Source organism: Nomascus leucogenys, chromosome 22a, assembly GCF_006542625.1.
Source record: "Nomascus leucogenys isolate Asia chromosome 22a, Asia_NLE_v1, whole genome shotgun sequence".
Taxonomy (NCBI): Eukaryota; Metazoa; Chordata; class Mammalia; order Primates; family Hylobatidae; genus Nomascus; species Nomascus leucogenys.
In genome coordinates, this window is record NC_044402.1 from 62,058,275 (window position 1) to 62,071,956 (window position 13,682).

The following is a 13,682-nucleotide window of genomic DNA, read 5'->3' on the forward strand; positions in this document are numbered from 1 at the left end:
TTGCATTTTTAAAGGACCACCCTTCTACTTAGTTATAAAAACATTTTTCCTTCTTGCTTCAGCAGCCATTGCCTCCTGTTTCCTTCTGCCTAAATAAATTTCGTGTTTTATGCCACAGGCTCTATGTGTGTCACCTTCACATGTGAACTTCACCAGGTGGGCTGGTTTTGGTTGTTTTATCAAATGAACATATCTGTAAGGTACTTTTTGTAGATAGGACAGTATTTAAAAGCAAGCTTACGTCCTCTTAACAACACTGGTTGCTTGCTTTAGTGCTCTATGGGAAGGCTGTAGTGGTCAGTTTTTAAAATAAAAACCCAAAACAGCAAGGAGTAAATGAAGAGATTAAGGTCTCAGTGTAGCATTAATAGCTTTTTAGATGTTCATTTTATTTTTTTAATTCATCTCTTTCTCTTTGCTGTCTATACATTACAGTATTTAGGCTTCCAGCCTAGCAACCTTTTGGAATAGTTTTAAAATAGCTGATTTCTTTTTTGTTCCTGTCTCTTGGATAGATACTGCTTGACCTTTTTTTAACTGTTGATTTTGGATAATGCCTTTGTTTTAATAAAAAATTGCTGCATCATGTCCCACATCTCCATCTTGTTTTATGTAACCATTTAACCTTTAATTCTATGTGTTACAAAAAGATTTCCTCTGGCCTTTTTTGTATAATGTCAGATCAACTAGAGCTCTACTTTGGGGGCTGTAAATAGAGCATCAGCCTTCTCTTGATTTTACTCTAAGGAATTCTTTTAAGATTTTTATAACCTCAGATTCTTTGATACCTGAATCAGGTATCAGTACAGTTGAGCTACTGTATTTCCAGATGCTCAGATTTTTTTTTTAATGGGATATATTTTGCACTATCCAATATAGAAGTCACTAACTACTAGTTTTTGAGCATTTGAAATGTGGTTAATGCAACTAAGAAACAGAATTTTTAGTTTTTCATTTCAGTTTACTTAAATAGCTATTTGTGCCCTTGTCTGTCTCATTGGGCAGTGCAATGCCAAAGGTATCTGGCAGTTTCTTTTTAAATTTGTAGGTTCATTCATTTTAACAAGAGTGTTTTTTTATGTGTGGTAGCCGGTAGGTTTTTTACTATCTGTGGTTGTCTTATTGCTGGAAACGGAACTAGAAGGGTATAGGAGGTGGAAAAGTGGAGGCTATTGATAATTGGCTGACTTTTATGGGGTCTTGGGATCGTTGTAAATGAGATTTGAGGGAAAATAAAGTTCAGGGAAGGATTTTTAGGTTGAACACTGGAGCTGATTTGTCAGCAGAAAAAAAGGATCCAGTCGAGAGAGGAAATGGAAGGTAAAAGGCAAATGGGAGATGAATAAATTCTTGAAAGAAATGGGAAAAGATCCAGAGTATAAGCAGAGCGATGGAAAGATACTCTATGAATTGGGAGGGTGAAGAGGGACTTTTTAAAAAGTTATTTGAAATTTTTCAATTGAAGTGTAATTTACATAATATAAAATTAGCCATTTTTAAATGTTCAACTCAGTGGCATTTAGTACATCCACAGTGTTGTTTGCCACAGTCACCTCTAATTCCAAAACATTTTCACAACCCCAAAGGAGACCACTGCCAGTTAGCAGCCACTTGCCATTCTCTCCTCTCCTGAGCCCCTGACAACCACCCATCTGTTTCTGTCTCTGTAGATTTGCCTGTTCTGAATATTTCCTATAAATGAAATCATACAATATGTGACCTCTTGTATCTGGCTTCTCTCACTTAGCATAATGTTTTCAAGTTTCATCCACCCCTGTTGTAGCGTGTGAAGAGTGACCACTGAAGGAGGAGAACTTTTAAGGGATTCATAGGGACTGTCCAGATCTCAGCAAAACCATCAATTCTGCTTGTTGGATTTACCTAGCAGTGAGGCGCCACAGGGGTAGGTTGGGCATCAGGATTATTTGTGACTGTAGGTTCCAGCCTGAGCAAGGAGGGTGGGGACAAAGGGCTGCTTTGGTGATGGCAGACTGCCTGCTAGGGAAGGCAGACAGGAGGAGTGGGTGGATAGAAACATGTCATAAGAGGGAGCAGAATATCCTGTTTCAAAGGATTTGGGTCCATTTGGGGTCCTCAGTTAGAGAATGCGTGTGGAAACATGAGCTCATCTAAAGTAGAGTCATCTCATCTGTTTGTACGTCAGCGTCACCCATAACTGTCTGCTGCAGTAGTGGTGGACACACAGTTTCTAAAGTTGCAAGCAAGGTGAAAAGTTCTGTAATCTTGCCCTGCTGGGTAATGGTGCCAAGTGCCTGATGTGAGTGCCTCCTGCTCTGCTGGAAGCAAGGTGAGGGAAAGCAGACCTTGGGTTTTTTCTGCTTTCTCATGAAGGCCAGTATGGCTGAGTCACTGTACTTGCTGGTGCCTAGGGCAAAACTGCTTTCCAGGCTGCTTTTCAGCCTCACAGTCATCCCACAGATACATAATGCCTCAAGGACTTAGATGTTAACCACAGGTTAAATAATTTGTATTTGGGATATGATTAGAATGTACACAGAGGGACCTAACCTAGTCTGGGGCTCTGCAGGAGGAATCAGGGAAGATTTCTCTGGTGTGCACAGATAGAGGGGAAGCGGGACAGGCGGGTAAGGGAGCTTTCCCTGCTTGGGAGCTGCCAGAGTCGAGGACACACTGCAGAACGTGAAAAGGAAACGGGTGGGGTTGGGGGCAGTGAGCAAGAGGGGCGGGCAGAAGTTGGGCTAGGGAAAGCAGGTGTGGGCCTGGGTGTGAAAGGGCCTCTAAGCCAAGTGAGGGATTGTAGGCTGTATCCAGAGAGCAAGGCGACAAAAAGCTTCAGGCAAGAGTGGCCCCACTGATTTTGGTGGTTAAAAAGAACTCAGGTGCAATGTGGAGGTGGATAGAAGGAGGCAAGAATGAGTGCCTGAAAGCCAGCTGGGAGTCCACAGGAAAGAAAATGGGCCTTGGTGGTGCAGCTAGGAAGACGTGGATATTTATAAGATGCTCAAGATGATAGCTTCAACAGGCTAAGAGATGACTGAGTTATTCTGATACCCTACCCTTTCTGTCTACTGTATCCTTTCACACCTCCGTATCTCTTCATGCTGTGCTTTCTGCTTGAACTATCCACCAACCATTCTGCCTTCTAGGCCTTCCACCCTGCAAAGTCCTTAATAACCTGGCCAAATGCCACTTGCATGAAGTCTTCCCTGATGCTCTGTCCAGAGTTAATTCATTTAACAAATATTTATGGAGCATCCACGTTTTAATGTGCCTTAAATCATTGCCAACTTGGTTTTCTGGTCGAGTGGAATGTTTAACACATGCCAGCCAATTAACATGGCTGCTTAATAAAGTTGAGGTAAAATTTGAGACACTTTTCAGGCCTACCAAGTGTCACAATTCTTCCCAGATTGTGGCAGCCCACTCCTGCCTCCACTTCTTGAGTAGCAATTTCCTTATTTCTTTCCCCTGCTCCTTGGCCTACCCAAACCTACCAGTCTCTTAAGTGACAGTGGAAGACCCCTTCCTCTGGTGAAGCCTCTCCCTTTGTCCCAAGCCTGGATCTCCCTCCTGAGCAAAGCCCTCAGCCCTATGACTCTGTCTCTGACTGGGTGCTAGTGGGAAATTAACTTTTCATGTGAGTCTAGTTTCGGTCATTCAGAAACTCTCTCAGGCTCACTCCATCCAGAAGAGTGCTTATGAATACTTGACAGGCATAAATATCTACAGGGTGCGGTATCACATCACCTTCATGGTGTTCCATAAATGATAGGTAAGATGCGGGCACTTTTTTAGAAAACGACATTTGGACATAAGTATCAGATATTTGGCTTACGACACAGTAATGGGTATCTTAAGCCTAGAAGTTATGTTTTAGATTGAAGAATCACACATGATTCTCTTTGGCTGTATTTATCCATAAATTGTCCTGTCCTTGGATAGGACATCTAGACACATGTGAAGTGGTCATTAGTAAACTGAGTGTGAAACGTGGCATTTTGGAGAATAAATTGTGAAGCAACCTCCCTGAAAACTTACCAGTAGGATAGGACATTCATGTTAGCGAGTGGACTTAGGGTGCTGGGCATAGTCAGGGAGACCAGGTGACTTTTAGCACAGTGCTTTTCTACCTTGTTTCAGTCTAGATGGAACAGGGTTATCAGTGTCCAGAAAAGAAGTCTTTGGCTTCGGGTTAATTTGTACGCCCCAGCCATTGAAGAGAGTGGGGTACTTATTTATATGCAATATCACCCTAGGCCTTTTCTGGTGTTTGCATATCATCTCTCTGCAAGTTTCTTCTGTCAAACCTCAAGCTAATTCTTTTCCTTTTTGATACACTTTGGAGATGAAGAAATTCTTATTTTTTTTGGTATGATAGCCCATTCCTCTGCTTTCTCTCCAAACTAAGACTAAGTAGTTATCCCAGAGTCGTTGTTATAGACCAGTGTTCTGCCCTCCTTCCTGATTCTATTTCCTTTTTTTTTTTTTGAGACAGGATCTCCCTCTTGTCACCAGGCTGGAATGCAGTGGTGCCATCTTGGCTCACTGCAGCCTCACCTCATGGGCTCAAGCCATCCTCCTGCCTCAGCCTCCAGAGTAGGTGGGACCACAGGCACATACCACCACACCCAGCTAATTTTCCTATATTTTGTAGAGGTGGGGTTTCTCCATGTTGCCCAGGCTGGTCTCAAACTCCTGGGCTCAAACGATCTGCCTGCCTCGGCCTCCCAAAGTGTTGGGATTACAGCTGTGAGCCACTGTGCCCGGTCCCCAATTCTTTTAACTCTATTTAATCCATGTTTTTAAATGTTATTTTTATTTATATAAACTTACGTAATCAATATCCATAGATAGAGATCTGTAACTGTTTTTCTTTTTTTTTTTTTTTTTTTTTTTTTTGAGGCAGAGTCTCATTCTGTCTCCCAGGCTGGAGTGTAATAGCACAATCTCAGCTCACTGCAACCTCCGCCTTCCAAGTTAAAGCAATTCTCCTGCTTCAGCCTCCTGAGTAGCTGGGATTACAAGCGTGTGCCACCATGCCGGGCTAGGTTTTGTATTTTTAATAGGGACAAGGTTTCACTGTGTTGACCAGGCTGGTCTCGAACTCCTGACCTCAAGTGATCAGCCTGCCTCAGTCTCGCAAAGTGCTAGGATTACAGGCGTGAGCCACTGCACCTGACCCATAACTGATTTTCTTAAATTCTGCATATCCATATTTTAAAAGGGATATGGGAAAACCTTATTACTTATCCTGGCTTTGGAAACTGACTAATATTGGGCCGGGTGCAGTGGCCCATGCCTGTAATCCCAGTACTTTGGGAGGCCGAGGCGGATGGATCACCTGAGGTCGGGAGTTCGAGACCAGCCTGACCAACATGGAGAAACCCCATCTCTACTAAAAATATAAAAATTAACCAGGTGTGGTGGCGGGCGCCTGTAATCCCAGCTACTCGGGAGGCTGAGGCAGGGGAATCGCTTGAACTCGGGAGGCGGAGGTTGCGGTGAGCCGAGATCATGCCACTGCCTTTCAGCCTGGGCAACAAGAGCAAAACTCCGTCTCAAAAAAAAAAAAAAAGCTGGCTAGTATTGGACATGGTAGAGCCGTTTCTCATTCCATGAAGTTTCTATTTGAGACTTTTTTAGTCATAGCTTCACTGAGATCATGTTATCACTGTATTTGCTTTTATGTCATGTCTAGGCAGGCCTACTTACCTGAGAATTAACATGACCTCGTTTATCCTGTTTCTAGGATGCCAAAATCTGATGATTCATTTGAATGGGGAAGAAAAACCAAATTAAGTGTCACATAAACATTGTAATTAATGTAACTATTGACTCACTGACATTCTATTTTTTACACCGTTGTCTTGGTGTTAGATTGTCTTGGGCATAAACTGTTCCTCACCTAAATCTTAGACTACTACTTGGGACCCAGTAGTGTGTTACAGGTATCTGTAGATTGCTAGTTTGATGCATTTTTGTATTTTCCTAACAGTTAAATTTAATCTCAATGTGATTGACAGTTAAAAATGCAGGTTGTGGAGCCAACATCCAGGGTTTGAATCCCATTTTCCAACAAGTGCAGGCTCGGTAACTGAGCTTACTGAGAAGATTAAATTAAATAGTGGATGTGAAGTGCGTGGTACGATGCTTAGCACACATTAAGTGTTCAATGTTAGCTACTATGATTATTATCCGTGGTGTGTTTTCTATTTTTAATGGTGTTATGGTCCTGAAGCAAGGGACTCAATAAAGGAAGAATATTATGGTTTCATAATGAAATCCTCTTAACTCATTAGTGAAGCATTACAATCTGTAATGATGCAAGCTTTGTTTGATGCTGTAACAAATTAGGCCAGAGTTAATGCCGTTTCCTGTTAAACCTTGGATAGCTTATCTTAGTACTTGACCAATGTTTTGCTGGTGGAGTCTTCTTTTTCAGTGTGACATAATTCCCAGATAGTGGTCTGGTTGTCCTCGTGAGGATTTTAACGCCCAGGTTAGGAGTTGGTTGATTCTAAATGGAAGCTGTTGTGTTTTATGCTGTTCGTTTATTCTAGGTGTGGTGATGGAGCCGAAAAGTGTAGGCAAGAGGACTCTTTGGGGTTTCTCATTTGTGTCCTGTGACATGAGTATGAAATCTCTCTGTGAGCAAGTAAAAATATTTTTCCAACTGCTCACTTAGTTCCTCCACATGGGATTGGAAAAATCAAGCTGTTTTATGCTGCTTTATTGATAATAATACTAATAACATAAACCAAATTTGGCTGACTCAGCTACTGATTAGCAAAAATAGCCTGTCTTCTGCCAAATGTTGTATATATAATTTAAAAAAAAACTGGAAGAGTCTTCTTACTTCAAGTTCTTACTTTAAAAATTTGCCTTTTTTAAAGGTAGTTTTGTGCCTCTCTCACCAGAAGTGAATTTTCCATTATTTACAGGGTTCCTGTAAAGCTGTGGATGGGTTTGTAGATTCAGTTTTTTAAATGACAGTCCATGTCCCCAGACAGAATAGATATTTAACAAATGCTTGAACTGTGCTTTTTAAAATCCATATTTGTTCTCAAGGATTGCTGTTGTTCATGTGAAGCATAATACTTCTTAGAGGTTTTAAAAATTGATAACTAGACTTAGCTCCTTGGTTTGAGGGGGAGTTTTTGTGGAATGCAGACAGTTCTATTTACTATGTACTAATAACCTGAGAGAAAGAAAGGCTCCTAACATAGGTGACCTGTTAACAAATACCAGCTTATGTTCACAAATTAATCCTTAGGCAAGCAGAGCACACACACAATTTGCCATTTCACTTTTCTCTTACCAGTGTCAGCCGAAATGGCTCTTTACACAAATTTTCAGTGCATATAGTGTTTATTTATTCAGCTGTTGGGATTTCTGTATGATTTATATTTCTGACATACTAGTATAGTGTTTTACATTAGACTAAATGAATGAAAAATTTTTTTCTTCATGAGATTGTCCAGTTATGGCAATGGTGCAGTTATATAGGCTGTTTACATAGACCTTGCAAGTGGGAACATTAATACATAAAAATGTTTTGAAAAGGAATTTTGCAATGCATTCTAAGACTCTTCGACCTAATTGGCCAATTTCTGGGAGTCTCACCCATGGAAATACTTTAATATACAGCTAAAGTTTTATGTGTAAAGATGTTTATTGCAGTATTATTTGAAAATAGTGAAACCTTGGAAACATTAAATGTCTAATATTGGAGGAATAAATAAAAGTATATAAATGTTGCTTCAGAAGTCAAATTTGGTTCATGAAAATGATTGCTGGCAGCCTTCGTGCAGGTAAATGATCCAAATGCAGAACTGTGGATGGTGATGCACATGATACTTGCAGGACTGACCCTGCTTGTGGGATTTAACCCTCTTGTCACAGGTAACGTTATTTGGAAATGTCTCTGCAGTACACATACTCTTGGGTATGGCATGGACTGTCAACTCCGAGTATGACCTCTTGCTTCATACCCAACAGAACATCTTACGTAAGGAAGAAGGCAGGGATCTCTTGTCTGGTGATTATCACAAGCATGGATGAGCTTCTGCAGCAGTTCATCAAAGAATCCAGTTGGTGGAAGGATTCAGTTGGCTGTTGCCATTGTAATTGCTCTTTCCCTATTTTTCTCATGGGTCTCCATATACATAAATGAGAGGTGATCCTTCTGGCCACCTTACTGCAAGACAGTAGTTTAAATGAATTCAAGAATCCTGTTTTTAAAGTGAATATTTTCAATCATTTAAAAAAAATAAACATTGGGATAATAAGCTGGTTTCTTAGGAGTTAATTTCTGGTAATCACAGCAAATACTAGAGATGATTTGCTTTTTCAGTCCTGAGAACTTTTTAAGGCTGCCTGCAATTCAATATATGATTGGGTGGGACTAGTAAGAGGTGGGGCCTGATATCTGTGGAAGGAAGCCTTTTCTACTATGCTATGTCCTAGCATAGTAGAAAAGACACTGGAACGAAAGTTAAGAAATGTGGGGTTTTGGCCGGGCGTGGTGGCTCACACCTGTGATCCCAGCACTTTGGGAGGCCGAGGTGGGTGGATCACAAGGTCGGGAGATCGAGACCACAGTGAAACCCTGTCTCTACTAAAAATACAAAAAATTAGCCGGGCGCTGTGGTGGGCGCTTGTAGTCCCAGCTACTTGGAGGCTGAGGCAGGAGAATGGCGTGAACCCGGGAGGAGGAGCTTGCAGTGAGCCGAGATCGCGCCACTGCACTCCAGCCTGGGCAACAGAGCACAACTGCGTCTCAAAAAAAAAAAAGAAATGTGGGGTTGTTTTGTTTTGTTTTTGAGACAGAGTCTCATTCTGTCACCCAGGCTGGAGTGCAGTGGTGCGATCTTGGCTTAGTGCAACCTCTGCCTCCTGGGTTCAGGTGATTCTTGTGCCTCAGGCTCCTGAGTAGCAGGAATTACAGGTGTGCACCACCACACCCAGCTAATTTTTTTTATTTTTAGTAGAGACAGGGTTTTGCCACGTAGGCCAGGCTGGTCTCAAACTTCTGGGCTCAAGGGATTCAGACTGCCTCAGCCTCCCAAAGTGGTGGGATTACAGGCATGAGCCACTGCACCTGGCCAGAAATATGAGTTATAATCAATCCAGCTTCATCTCTATGTGACTTGGGCAAATATATAAACCTGGTAGATTCATAGGATTAAAACCAAACCTTCATCTTACTTACACATTTCCAAGGATCAAACCAGATAGTATGAGAGTACTCTGAAAATATAAAGTGTTTACAAAGATGACAAAGGGCTGCACACAATTAAAATAGAGGAGGAGAGCAGGGTTTGAGTAATATATTGAAATAGGAGTTCAAGAGAGGGCCCTAGCCCAGAACTGATCTCATTATACCGAACCAGCACAGTGCAGTGAACTAAATGAGAACTCCAGATGATAAAGGAATTTGGGACCAATCAAGAAGGAAATAGGGAATATTAATTATATTCTAAATGAGAAATAAAGCCAACATCCATACACATTTTTTAAAACTGAATGTCTAAAGTAACCCTGGGGAGGAGAGCATTTTAGAGCTGCACTCTCAGTTATGGTACCTAGTAGCCATGTTGCCCCTGAGCACTGGAAATGTGGCTAGAATGACTGAGAAAGTTTCTAATTTTTTATTGATTTTCAACTATTAAAACTTCTAAGTGTTTGAAACAACTTGAGTATGTGAATCCACTTTCGCAGTTGCAAATCTTATGAGCTCTAAATGCAGATCAGATATTTCCTTTTTCTTTTTTTTGAGATGGAGTCTCACTCTGTCGCCCAGGCTGGAGTGCAGTGACGGGATCTCAGCTCACCGCAAGCCCTGCCTTCCGGGTTCACGCCATTATCCTGCCTCAGCCTCCCAAGTAGCTGGGACTACAGGTGCCCACCACTGTGCCCAGCTAATTTTTTGTATTTTTAATAGAGACGGGGTTTCACCGTGGTCTCGATCTCCTGACCTCATGATCCGCCCGCCTCTGCCTCCCAAAGTGCTGGGATTACAGGCGTGAGCCACCACGCCCGGCCTGCAAATCAGATACTTCCAATGAAAATTGAGTGTCCACATGAGTGGACTATAAATGTAAAATATTAGATTTTAAAGACATAGTGCAAAAGGAATGTAAAGTATTTTTATGTTGCTTACATGTTGAAATGATAATATTTTAGATGTATTGTGTTAAATCAAATATACTATTAAAGTTGAAAAAAAGGAAAATGACTGCTTTAGTGTTGAAATTTAAGCTTACGAGTATGTGCTTTTTTGTTTTATTTTATTTTTATGTTTTTGAGACAGGGTCTCGATTTTTTGCCCAGGCTGGAGTGCAGTGGTGCAGTCACAGCTCACTGCAGCCAACACCGCCTGGGCTCAAGCCATCCTCTCACCTCAGCCTCCTGAGTAGCTGCGGCCATAGGTGTGCACCACCACTCCCAGCTAATTTTTTGTAGTTTTTGTAGAGATGGGGTGGGGTGTCACCGTTTTGCCCAGGCTGGAAGTATGTGCTTTTTTAAAGTGTAGAAAAAGGTAGAAGAAATAAAATTATGTTTACTTATGTAAATATATTTATGTAAATTTGTATATGCTAATAGCAAAGCTCCATGCTAAATGCTGTACATGAACCATCTCATCTGATTAGGTATTCATGTTCTTCCCATTTGAAGAGAATATTCCAGGTGAGGAGATTGAGGTTTTCAGACATGTACTAGCCCAAGATCACTCCACTTAATTATAGATGGTAGAAGGGTTAACGTGGATTCAGCTACACTCTTGGTAGCTTTTTGTTTTTACTTCAAAATGAAATAAATATTTTTTCTCTACTTTCCATATTTTCTATAGTAAACATCATTTTACTATAGAAAAAAATTTATTGTAGAATGTAGTGGTTCAAAGAGTAGGCTCTGGAGTCAGTTGGCCTCCTCTCAGTGTAACCTTGGACAGGTGACAGTGGCTGTCTGCCTGGGTGTACTCATCTGTGAGAGGGCTGGCATGAGGACTGAGATTATCCTTGTAAATATACAGCAGAAAGACTGGCACATAGTAAGGATGGAGTGAGTGTTAGTTGCTATTAGCATTATTATGTTCTGCAAAGAAAAGGACTTGAAAATAAGGGGGAAAAACCCATCATTTGAAATAGTGGGCTGGATTAGGTTTTTAAATGGTTATCTGGTTCTCTTGGAGAGACGTTAATGGGGTGAGAGAAATCACTTCGGAAAGCTTCCTTATAAGCATTCAGTCATTAGCAGACCATTTAGTGAAGGAAATAGCAATTTGCTAAATAATTCAACCTCCTGAAGTGTGTAATTCATGTTTGAGCATAGCTGGCTTAATGTTTTCTTAGGACAACAGGAATACATAAGTCCCTAAACAAATGTGTGGGTTAGGTCCTAGCTTAAGGATGAACTTCTTAATAACATTTAACACTATGAACTTAATGTACAATTTATCTTTCTTATTTTTCCCTGTAAGAGAACATCTCAGTACAGTGAATTTCCACTAACTTGCACTCCACTAATTCAAACTATATGACATGCCTCCTAATCGAACAGGTTATGAAACATACACATCAGACTATAATCAATTTATTAATAAAATTAGTAAAGTGGTGAAGTTCTAGGTGGACAGAACTTTCCGTATTCTCTCCTTGCAGTCTGCTTGCCACCCCTCCACACACCCACAGCCCTCATGCTTCCTCACTCACTATGTGGCACCCCCCTCCAGCGTGAGAAACCAAAAACTTGGACTCCCTCACCTTGCCCACCCTGGACATCTCTCCCATGTGACCCCTGCATTCCCTCTCCTGCTGTGCCTTTGGAGGGCCCCCATCTCTCATCTGGACTCTTGCAGTCCTTTTTTAACCAACCTGATGCTGATCTCACCCTGTTTTCAGCCTCTCGCCCCCACTGTCATCCCGTCTTTACCAACCCCCAGTTTAAAAACAAACTCTGGAGCTCTTACCTCCTTCTCCAGCATCGTTTTTCACTTTTTCACCTTTTCACCTCTGCCTTCTGTCTGATCCCCACTAGCAAGCCTTAAATATTACTCTCCTTGCAGAGCTCCACCTGACCCACTGGTCCCCATACAGAATTGACTGCTCTGTATTAATCCCCCCACCTCTACCCATCCTTTTCTCCTGTACATACTTTGTCGTGGTACATAGATGACTTTATTACAGTAATTTACTGTTTCTCCTTCCCTTGCTAGAGACTTTTGACCTCTCTGAAGGCAGATTTGTAGTCTTGTGGATTTCTGTGTCTCCAGTGCCTGTGACAGTGTGTTAAATGTATGTTTGATGAATGTGTGCTTCTGATGATGATAAAAATAGCTGCCACGAATTGAGGTGTTTGTGCATTATGCCAAATACTTCATACAATTTTATTATCGCATTTAATCCTCACAGCAACTCCATGAGGTATAAGCATTATTGTCCCCATGTTTATGAGTTGGGAAACTGAAGTCTATATAGTTTTAGCAGCTTGCCCAAGGTAATATTACAGTGTATGCTATTACAGTATAGTTTCAGATCCTGGAGAACTCTAACTGAAATTATACATATTACAGATTATATCTTTCTCATAGAAATGGTGAGAATCTAGTCCTATTGCTGCCACTTCATTATGAGTTAAGTAGTTTAGGGCTGGTCTGGAGATCTGTCCACCACTGACAGCTAGGGTTTTTAACTTGGGGACTACTGGGATTTGGGGGACCCTGTAAATGTCAGTCAGTTTAATCCAAACTCTCTGTCATTTTGAGATGGAGAGAATTTCCCTTTTGCTTTAATCAGATTTTCACAATTGATATGGAACCCCTGGAAGTTCAAGAACAACTAATGTAACATTTCTCCAAAAAATCATTTTCCAAAGGCCAGATGACTAATTTACAATAGTACAACCCTTTCATAAAGTGAAGATTATGTGTTTTGATAACTTGACTATATGAATGAAAATGATTCACCTTAGAGACTAGGTTTTTTTAAAAGTGTCAATTTTCTTTAGACTCTGTAAACAGTCATTCGTTTATCTCTTAAATGGAAAACTGCTTCTCTGTTATGGACCGAAGGTTTGTGTCCCCCCACTCTCAATTCATATTTTGAAACCCTAACCCCCAAAGTGGTGCTATTAGAAGAGTGGGGCCTTTGGGAGGTAATTAAGTTTAAATGAGGACATGAGGGTGGAGTCCCTATGATGGGATTAGTATTTTTATAGGAGGAAGAGGGACCAGTACTCTCTCTACCCGTCCCCATGTCCCCAAGTCCCTAGGAGGATACAGCCATCTGAAGCTAGGAAGAGGACCCTTACCAGGAGCCTAATTTGCTGGCACCTTAATCGTGGACTTCCTAGCCTCCAGAACCCTGAGAAGTAAGTGTTGTTTAATCTAGCAGCATGTGGTATTTTCTTTATAGCAGCACAAGCTGGCCAAGACCCTCTCCTTTTCTTCTCCAACCCAGTTGCAATTTATTAAATTGTTCATGTATATGAAAAAAATCATTGGAGAAAAACGTAATACATTTTAAACATGTCACTGCTTCTGTAGTTACATTAATTTTCTTCAAATAATTGTTTTCATTGGATTTTACATAGGAAATATGTGATAGCTTTTCCAAATCAAAGTAGGATATTATGTACTATTTTATATCCATCCCCTAGCTCCTGACCAGTAAAATGTTCTTGCCTTTCAAGGGTGGGTG

General features: G+C 41.1%; 1 protein-coding gene across 5 annotated transcripts in view; it reads left to right on the forward strand.

Moving 5' to 3' along the window:
• Window positions 1-13,682, forward strand: part of ELOVL5 (ELOVL fatty acid elongase 5) — an 80,685-nt gene that overhangs the window by 21,631 nt on the left and 45,372 nt on the right. The window contains exon 1 of one of the 5 annotated variants that reach the window (XM_030802273.1): window positions 13,254-13,353. The exons of the other annotated variants lie outside the window; for them this stretch is intronic. The gene's annotated coding sequence lies outside the window, so the exon portion shown is untranslated. Of the gene's footprint in view, window positions 1-13,253; window positions 13,354-13,682 lie in introns of those variants that run through there. 5 annotated transcript variants of the gene reach the window in all.